This window comes from Capricornis sumatraensis, chromosome 5, assembly GCF_032405125.1.
Source record: "Capricornis sumatraensis isolate serow.1 chromosome 5, serow.2, whole genome shotgun sequence".
Lineage (NCBI taxonomy): Eukaryota > Metazoa > Chordata > Mammalia > Artiodactyla > Bovidae > Capricornis > Capricornis sumatraensis.
This window is the reverse complement of record NC_091073.1, coordinates 91,314,312-91,324,949: the sequence shown is the minus strand read 5'-3', so window position 1 is coordinate 91,324,949 and position 10,638 is coordinate 91,314,312. Positions and strand designations below refer to the sequence as shown.

Sequence of the window (10,638 nt, the reverse complement as noted above, 5' to 3'; positions counted from 1 at the left end):
CTTCTTCTCAAGAGTTTCATCTCTTCACCATTTCATATTTGATATGTCCAAAGTATGACCCAAACTGTTACTTGATCTGAGCTTTACCCATCCACTTCCCCGCCCCTTTTGCCTCTTAAAACTCTAATTTTACTTTAATTTGCACACTACTGGCAATCTTCAAATCTCTTTTTCTATCTCTCTCTTTTTTACCAGCTTCATTCACTTTATTTTTCTCATAGAAAAGTATATGGTGGCTACTGTTGGAGCCTGGGTCGTCTGCATGGAAACTCTGATGCAGGTCTCTGCAAGATGGTCAGTGAATTCCTAATACCAAGACTGGGTGAACACTGTCTCTTTCCAGAGATCAGGAGTGAGATAACTATAGATTTGAAATGGCATCAAAAGTGGCCTTGGCCAAGTTGCCCAGAGTGGTGGAGCAGCCCCTGACAGAGGTGTAGCACTCCGTCAATTCCGGCCATCAGTAGAAGCTTCTTGGGCACAGGGGCTGAGACCAGGCCGGTGCCCCTGGAGGAAGGCAGGGAGCGGGTGCTCCAGCACACAGCCCCAGTGACCAGCCACCTTGCAAGGGACAATATGGGGCTTGCAGATCTTGTTCCCCCAGTAACCTCATTGCACACTGACAGTGGAGAACTTGCCCAGAGTGCTGGCCCCACAGATGTTAGTGGTTGCCTCCTTGGGAACTTGACACCAAAACTGACATGTCCCTTGTAATTCCCGATGGCAACAAATGCCTTGAACTTGGTCTGCTGGCTAGCAAAAGGCTGCTTTTGCACAGGCATATTCTTCAAAACCTTCTTCTTGAGGGATGTCCTGGGGAAAAAAGTCAGTGATCTCAGATCCCTTGATCAGCAGAGCGAAGAGATAGATCTCCTCCAGGGACTTGATCTTCATGTCGTGACCAGGTGGCCCAGCTTGGTGACAGTGGCAGGAGGGAGGTGGGTGGGTGTGGGGGGCGCCGAGGATGGTCCATGTCCTTGGCCTTGCCTCTGCCAGCTTTGCAGCGTTGGCCTCAGCTGTGACCCGGGCGTGGACACAGCTGCCCAAGCCTCCCAGAAGGCACTACAGGAGGGTATAAACACACACTGTGTACACCACACTGTGTGAAACACAGAAGTGTATTCCAGGGCCCTGGGGCTTCCAGGTACTGCCGTGGCAGCAGGGGTGTCGTCTGCCATTTGCTGTTTTTACACAGAAGAAGCCAAACACCTCTGCTTTTTTCCCCTACATTTTTCTCCAAAGATCCTTATTGACAGCACTGAATTTCTCTGTTGGCCCATCTATAAGCAATTCCTTGAGGCTATTGCAAACACAGCTTCTTCTTCACCCCTAACCTGTATCTATCCATTTCTTTCCATTCAGACACCATGACGTCTACAGCCTTGGAAATAAATAGATCATCTTGTATAGTCAGATTATATTTTCTATTGATTTTGAAGGTGAGAGAGGCTGCCACCTAGAGAAGATAAACGCTTTCATGCTTCAGGACCTTATAGCAGGCAAGTTCTGGGATAGAAAATTGTATAGAAAGGCAAACATCTTACTAAAATTAATCACTAATCCAGGTTCAAATTCACAAATTATTCTTTCTGAGAATAACAGCATCGTGGTTAAAAGCTTGAGCTTTGGAGTCCGCCAGGAAAGGGACCTAAGCTTAGTTCCTCAGCAAGGATCTGTGTGTCTTCATTTAACTTTTCTGAGTCTCAGTTTTTTCAAATTGATTGTGACTATTAATATCTACCTCATAGGATAGTGTATGGCTTGCATGGGCTATCATAGATTTAACACTTTTCACAATATCTGGCATGTAGGTGTTCAAAGATGGTACTTTTCTGATTACCATATAATTATCACATTGTTTGCATTTTACCCCTGCATACATTTGTATTTTAAATGTGTTTCTTGTGTCAATAAAAATGTAACTGGTTGATCTAAGAAAGAAGAGGAAAATTTTATTCGAGCCAAATTGAAGATTATAACCCAGGTACAGTGGGAAGCCCCAGTGATTCAAGAGGTAAAGAATCTGCCTGCAGTGCAAGAGAAGTGGATTTGATCCCTGGGTCCAGAAGATCCCTGGAGAAGGAAATGGCAACCCAGTCCAGTATTCTTGCTTGGGAAACCCCACGGACAGAGGAGGCTGGTGGGCTATAGTTCATAGTGTCGCAAGGAGTCGGACAGGACAGAGCACACACCCAGGAACAGCATCTCAGAGCACTCTGAGAACTGTCCTGTCCATTAGAGGTCAAAGCACAGAGATATAAGTTTTTTGAGAAGAGAGCTGTACTTTAAATGGTATATTTTTGACAGCTGACACAATCCTAGATCTGTAAGTACACAGTGGTGGGTCATTGTGACCCCTTATAAGATGAAGAAGGAATGTTATCTTTTAAGGGATTATCTTATTGGTGCTAGGAGAATGTTGCTGTTTATGCTTGAGCAGGTATTTCTGCCTATGGGGAGGTTTTGCTGATGCATAATGGAGATACACAGTGCACAGTAGATGCAGGGAGAGGAGGCCAACGGACCAAGAAAAATTTTTATGTTCAAATTTTTCTTGTCATAAAATATGAATTGTATTTCTCTTTTAAGACTTTCTAAAGCGTCTGCCTCCAATGCAGGAGACCTGGGTTCAATGCCTGGGTTGGGAAGATCCCCTGGAGAAGGCAATGGTAACCCACTCCAGTACTCTTGCCTGGAGAATCTCATGGACGGAGAAGCCTGGTAGGCTACAGTCCATGGGGTCGCAAAGAGCTGGACACGACTGAGCGACGTCAAAGTGTATATTATATTCTTAGATTCTGACCTGTGCTTTTACTACTCTGTTGTTCATATTTTTTTTTTTAATGGAAACATTTCAGGTTATGGTTTTCATGTACTTTAGGATCATTTGCTGCATATTTTTCACTGATATCCCATAGGAAATATTTAGGAACTCATTGATTTCATGTAAGAATTAGCTATCTGTGTTTATGTAAATAGTTTTCCTATATTCCCACTTTAAATACATCAGCACAGGAATCAGTCTTCTCCACAGAATGAAAGTAACATAAGGCAACCATCAAAATATTTTTAGGAATACTATGACAAGAATTAAAGCAAAAGAGCTCAGATCCTTAGATGTTTATATTGGGGTGTTTCTACAAATCTACATGCTTTCCATTATATCCGAGTCTGGAGATCTTAAGGTTAAACCAAGTCCACGTTAGATTATACAGATGAAATCATTTAAATAGAAATGATGGTTTTTCAGCCAGGATGCTGAGACTTTTTTTTTTAATTCCTGATTTCATTATTTATTTATTATTGGCTGTGCTGGGTCTTTTTTGCTATGAGAGTTTTTCCTCTAGTTGCTGCAAGTGGGGGCTACTTTTCTGTAGTGTGGGGGCTTTTATTGCTGTGGCTTCCCTTGTTGTGGAGCACAGGATTTATGGTGTGTGGGCTTCAGTAGCTGCAACATGTGGGCTCAGTAATTACGGCTCTCAGGCTCTAGAGCACAGGTTCAGTAGTCAAGCATGGGCTTCCTTGCTCTGTAGAACATGGGATCTTCCTGAACCAGGGATTGAACCTGTGTATCCTGCATTGGCAGGCAGATCCTTTACCACTGAGCCACCAGGGGAGCCTGATGCTGAGTCTTAATAAGATTTTATTTTGGTGATTCTTTAGCTCCTCCAATTACATATCTTTCTCCTTTCCCATATTACTTTTTCCAATCTCTACTTCCCCACTTCTCTGCTCCGTTTCAAGGCTAAGTATAATCAGTACTGTTAAACTGAATTTCCATCCATCAGTAGCAGAGCTCTATAAATTCTCCAACTGAAACTCATTAGCAACTGTAAATATTCCTTAGTGTTTACATTACACTGTATTTTAACCTTATTCACGTGGATAACTCACACCTATCATTCCTGACTTTATAAGCCATCATAACAGGTCACAAAAATTCAACAAAGAGAATGGCAGTTCCAAGGACTGTTACTATCATAAGGATAAGAGTTGAATATTCATTAGTGCCAGGAAATTAAAAAAATGTCCAGATATGCTCTGGTAATTTTGTTTGCTCCAAATGACATTAGCAAACATGTAGAGTATTATTGAAGAATATTTCCAGTTATAATTACATCAAATATAATTTTAATAAATTATTTCTAAAATTGATAGATTCTAACAAAATTGTATCAGCATGTTATTCAAAGTCATTAAACCTCAAAAGGAAAATATAATCAAAGTAAAATAATTATAAGGCATGTTGGGATTTTCTCAGTAATCTTTCCATTTAGCAGTGGATTTAGATAGTGGGGTACCAAGCCTCTATAACAGAGAGTCTTACATACACACGTTCATTTAGTCTTTCATGTTAATTGATTTAGAGGGACAAATATTGATGTTTGCTCTGTGAAGAAGCTTTAAAAACTCTTCTCAACCTTAAATTTTATAATTCAAGAGTTATAACTTAAAAAAAAAAAAGTCTGTTTTGTTTTTTTTTTAATGTGGATGTGACCAAGATGCTGATTATTATCTGAGTGCTACATCACATCCATTCTCCAGGTTTCTAACTTGATCTGGGCCTGGAAGGCTGACCTCTATGGATTTCATCCCCAGGGTTTGCCCTGAGATCTCCTGTTGTGTTGGGTTGATGAGCTACTCTCGCCAAAGTTTGGAGTACAGGAAAAATATGCCAAGGGACTCTTGAGTTAGAGTCCCTGGCTGAGACCCTGACTTATGTTGGTCTCAAGAGTGATCCTCAAAATGGAATCCTCAGGTTGTGATATTCACATACTTGAATGCATAAATACCATCCTCTTTGGGAGGCAACAGCATATAATAACATCACATTACTCAAATTATCATTAAAGGTGGCATGGGATGGAATATGGGCCTTCACCAGTGGCTCAGCAGTAAAGATTCAGTCTGCAATGCAGAAGACTCAGAAGACTCTGGTTTGATCCCTGGGTTGGGAAGATACCCTGGAAGAGGGCATGGCAACCCACTCCAGTATTCTTGCCTGGAGGATCCCATGGACAGGAGAGTCTGGCTGGCTACAGTTAATGGGGTCACAAAGAGTGGAACGTGACTGAAGTAACTCAGCACACATGAATGTGATAGAGTACAGGGAGAGAACAAAGTAGTGAGGGACCAAACAGTCTTCCACTTAGTTGACATGGCACCCATGGGGTGGATTGTGGAATGGACTGGACACTTCTGGGTACTCTGGAGAGTGTGCATTAAAAGATAAAGTCTAGAATTCCCAGTTCAAAACACTAGCCAATGGAAAATTCCAATAGCTCAATAAATCTGAAACACCTAGGACTCAGATTTTGCTGGCAAAAATGTTTGGGTAACTCCACCAGATAAAGAATTCTGTTCTGCCAAGATGCTGGTAGAAAGTAGAGGAATGAGTGGTAAAACACATAAACTATTGTTATTGGTTTTGTAGCCGACTACAAAAAGCTTTCCTAGCAGTTTTAAATGAATTGTTTTCTTCTTTTCCCTTCTTACATTTTATGAAGAGTGTCAGTAGCGGCTGACATCACAGTCTAGATTCCAGGGGTGGGAAGTATGACAGAACTGACATCACTCAACCATGACACTACGGCTGGTGAGATTTTGTGTTTCTCCTGTGCAGGGTTCACAAGTTCTTCATAAAGGCAAAGGTCAAGGGTAAAAGCTGAATACCAAAATGAAGGACTGTATGCTTTATTCTCTGTTTGCATACCCCCACCTTACACTTTGATCCATACCAGGCCCTTTAGCCTCTGTGTGTCAGACACTGACCTCTATGGATTCCATTATCAGGCTTCCCTTGTCCTTTGGCCTCTAGCTGGGTTTGGCCAAAGAGAGACAATAACAGGGTATTGGGAGGTGAAAAGAAAAGCATGTTGGGTTGCTTATTCCCTTTGCACCTTTACTTTTGCCTGGCCAGAGTTGTGGCAGTGGCTGTGTTCTGTAACTACAGCCTTCAGTTCCTCCTCTACGGTCCCAAACATTTTCTAGGTTATGGAGACACTATTCCCATTCTCATCCCTTTGGTTGTGAAGTAGCAATGATCTGCCACTCTCGCTGATGATACCTGAGTGTTTCACTAAGCCTTGCCCATACTTCTTTCATGGAACTCTTTCAGTTACAGCCTTTGTGTTTGCCATTTCTTTCCTGCTAGTACAACAATATACTATGGAAGGAAGAAAAAAAAATGAGAGGGACTTGATAAGGATAGCCGTTGGCAGTGGGATGCACCTACAAGTGGTGGAGAAAATGAGGCTGGGAAAGCAGAGCAGAGAATGCAGAGAATATGGGCACAGAAAACAGCTGGTATTCTAGATGAATACCAATCAGCATTACAGATCATAGCAATAAGTAGTGGTGTTAACTGATAGGTATGTGGGGTAAAGGAGGTGAGAATCCAAGTGAAGTTAGTCTCTGGAAGAACCTGCTAACCAAGTGAACAAAGTAAATGAATCAGAATATTTTCAGGCGTCAGGGCTTCAGGCACCAGAATTCTCATCTCTGTTTGGGACTTGGCAAGTGCATAGAAAAGCTTTGGTTTTGATGACAGTTTTTGAACAGATTACCAAACACTGTTCATTTACTTCATACACTAGCTTGTTTTTTCATCCATTCATCAAATAGGTATTGAATTCCTTTTTTACTGCAGGTCCTGAGTTGGACACCAAAGCTATAAATAAATGTGTGTAAGATATATTATCTTACTTCATGGAATTCACAACTTACCAGGAGCTGAAGACATGTATGAATGTAACTAGTACTTGGTTACTAAACATCTTTTTCTGGGTATATCCTGTAGGTACCTCATACTAGATACGCATGCAACCTTACTCCTTATTTTCTAAAAAGCACAACTCTCTTCCACTCTCCATTTCATGAACAGCAGCACGGCTATGACCTTGTTTCAGAGTTGACCCCTTGGCCCATTGGAATCAGTCATTCTTTTTTTTTCTAAAGTCTGTTTTGTATACATTCTTATTAGAGGATTTTTCTTACTTATGCATCTGATAAGCAGCCAAGGTTGAGAAACTACTGCATTAGATATAAATTCTTCCTAAACTGAGGTCATAATTGGTCCATAGAGAATGGAGTCAGCTGTATCTTGTGGGGGGAGTGTATGTGTGTTTGTGTATATCCAGGAAGAAGAGTCCGGTATTTCTTGCTAAGTTGTATATATGGAGCTGGTGGTGCTTGTTGGAGATGTCAGAGACATAGTGTGTGATTAGTTGTTCAACCACGGATTCTCAGGATGATATTATTTGTAAGAATCTCCACATTCAAGCTGTCATCATTGTTATCAGCACTCTGGGATCTTAGGGACTGACTTATGCAGATTGAACTCAAAAGCCAAAAATGTCTATTTATTATTATTTTTTTAATAAGATGCACATGTCATTGCCTGACAGTGTATTCTGTCCTGTGCAGGGAAGTCTGATTATAGCTGGACACAGCTCTCTCTACAGAATTGAATGTAGCATAAAGAAAATAGGTTTCAGCTTCGGCCCCTCCCTTACTTGAGTCCTGTGAGTGCTGGGCTTAACTGGGAACTGTAGATTATTCCCAGTAGAGAAGGGAAGCCAGAGTTGAAACCAGGAAATATTTCTATGTAAACATTTTTGGTAAATTGCCTGAAGAAATCTCAGAAGAATGGGACCTGAATTTTCAAGCCCTTAATAATTCACCATGAATTCTTTTCTTAGTATAAATAAGAATTCATTATTGTACTTAATTTTAAATTTATAATTTTGTCTTTTTTATTGAAGAAGTTCCAACACATGGTATCTCAGGCTGCCCCCACATCTGGATCTGTCCCTGTGTCTCTAACATGGGGATCTGGGCACTGCTGGCCTGACCAGATAATTGTCTTTCATGGGCAAGATTCTGTTCACCTTTTTGATTCCATGCATCTCACAGTTCTGGGGTTATTGTTTCATTGCTTCAGGCAGAAAACAAGCAATTAAGTTACTGCTTGTTTACATGATTGTATCCCATAGAGATCTTGAGAGGAAAACAGGATCTCCTGAAAGGGACCTGGAACATCCCTTTAGTGATTCATCGAAAAACAATTCCTACATCTTACCTGGTGGTCTTGTGGTTAAGAAGCTGCCTGTCAATGTAGGGGACATGGGTTCAATCCTGGTCCAGGAATATTCCACAGGAGCCACTAGGCCCAGGCACCACAGCTACTGAGCCAGAGAGCCTAGAGCGTGTACTCCACACGAGCAGCCACCACAACGAGAAACCCACGTCCTGCATTGAAGACCTCCGTTTTGGTGCTAGTCATCTGCTTCATTTGAGGGTGATGCTTCTCTTTTTACTCATGTTGTCAGGCTAGTGTGCCCAGTATACCATATGTAATAATAGCAACAGTACTATTTTCAAGATAGTACTCGCCAGTGAAAACTTTGATATGCTTTTTGTCAATTACCTCATGAAGCAGCATTGGTTGCAGAAGACTTGTCAGAGATGAGTGATTAAAAAAGTTTGTTTCCACCATTCTCTTTTCATTTAGGCATTTGTGTAAGCAAAATAGTTTTGCTAAATGAGTCTGCAGAGAATGCAGGTATAAGGGCGTTTCTTCAAAATCCATAGGCATATGTCTTTTAAAAGTAGAATCAACTAGTCTCAGTGTACCTGTATTTCAGGTTGATTTTAGAGCTCACAATGAAGCTGTAGCTCAATTTCATTTTCTTTAGACATTTAGAGCAAACAACCTTTGAAAGATCAATCTAAAGAAGTGATCTTGATTTAAATTCCTACCAATACAGTTAGTGTATATTTCTACCGTCTTCATTCATTGCATGATTTTACTTTTCTGTGTGTATCCTCAGTGATACATGAGCAATCACCATAATATTGGGGGACAGTCTGGCTGTTTGATGAATTAAGTCTGTACCAGGTTCCCAAGGGCCTCTGTAACAAAGTGGCAATGACTAGGGTTGTTGCTCTTCAGTCACTAAGTCGACTCTGTGACCCATGAACTACAGCGTGCCAGGCTTCCCTGTCCTTCACTATCTCCCTGAGTTTGCTCACATCCGTTGAGTCAGTGATGCCATCCAACCATCTAATCCTCTGTCGCCCCCTTCTCCTCTTGCCCTCAATCTTTGCCAGCATCAGGGTCTTTTCCAATGAATCAGTTCTTCACATCAGGCGGCCAAAATATTGGAGTTTCAGCTTCAGCATCAGTCCTTCCAATGAATATTCAAAGTTGATTTCCTTTAGGATTGACTGGTTTGATCTCCTTGCTGACCAAGGGACTCTCAAGAATCTTCTCCAACATCACAGTCCAAAAGCATCAATTCTTCAGTGTGCAGCTTTCTTTATGGTCTAACTCTCACATCTGTACATGACTACTGGAAAAATCACAGCTTCGCCTATACAGATCTTTGTTGGCAAAGTAATGTCTCTGCTTTTTAATACGTTGTCTAGATTTCTTATAGCTTTCCTTCCAAGGAGCAAGTGTCTTTAAATTTCATGGCTGCAGTCACTATCCACAGTGATTTTGGAGCCCAAGAAAATAAGATCTGCTACTGTTTCCACTTTTTCCCAACTATTTGCCATGAAGTGATGGGACAAGGGGACTTAGAGCAACATAAATTTATTGCTTCGCAGCTCTAGAGACCAGAAGTCTGCTATCAAGGTGTTGACCAGGCTGTGGTCCCTCCGTAGTCACTATGGGAGAATCCTTGCTTCTTCAAGTTCCTAGTAGTTTCCGGGGTTCCTTGGCTTGCGGTACGAGAACTTCACCTCTGTTTCTGTCATGGCTTCTTCGCTTAGTGTGTCCTTTTTTTCTTTTTGTTTGGCTGTTCCAGGTCTTAGTTGTGGCACATGAGTTTTTTTTTTTTTTAAGTTGTGGCATGTGGGATGTGGGATCTAGTTTCCTGACTAGGGATCAAACCTGGGCCCCCTTGCATAGCGGCCAGAGTCTTAGCCACTGGACCACCAGAAAAGTCCCCTGTGCCCTTTTCTTTTAAAGACATATTGTGATGGATTTAAGCCATCTGAATCAGGTATGATCTTGTTTTGATTCTTTCCTTCTTATCTGTAAAGACTCTATTTCCAGATAAGGTCACATTTCAAGGTTCTGGGTGAACATAAATTTTGGGGCAGGAGGGTGCCATTCAATCCACTACAAATCCTTTCAATTCCATTAGGTGCTAGGAATGCAGTTCCCTCCCTGACAAAAGAGATGGTATTTCCCTGTTGCAGGCTCAGCAGGTGGCACAGCCATGCATCTACCAGCCACAGAGATTTCATGGCAGCCAAGAAGCTGAGTATGTAAGCAGGCCAGGTAGCCTGTGCCCTAGAAAGAGGCAGGAAAGAAGCAGAACTGGTTTCTGGCAGTGAAAGTTTTCTTGAACTTAATTCCTTCTTAAAATTCAACAGAGGTGTTCTAAGATGTGGGTATCAACCCCCAGCCTTTGCTATCTTTGTTGTTCCTGAAACCCCTTTCTTTTCTCTTCTCTGTGGCAGCTCATTCTCCGGTCTCCCTCACATTGGACTTGTGCCCAGTGAGTAAACTTTGCCTTAAGCCTTCTGCTCCTGGGCTGTCACTTTCTACCCACTTCATTCTTTGTCTTTGTTTTCTCCACTCTTCCTCATTTTGTTCTTGTTTCATCCTTGGTCTAAATCTATTTC

General features: G+C 41.7%; 1 pseudogene; it reads right to left on the bottom strand.

Annotated features, from left to right (window-relative positions):
• Nucleotides 1–201: 201 nt before the first annotated feature.
• LOC138079725 (small ribosomal subunit protein uS5 pseudogene) lies at nt 202–1,178 on the bottom strand (annotated as a pseudogene).
• Between the last annotated feature and the right edge of the window lie 9,460 nt (nt 1,179–10,638).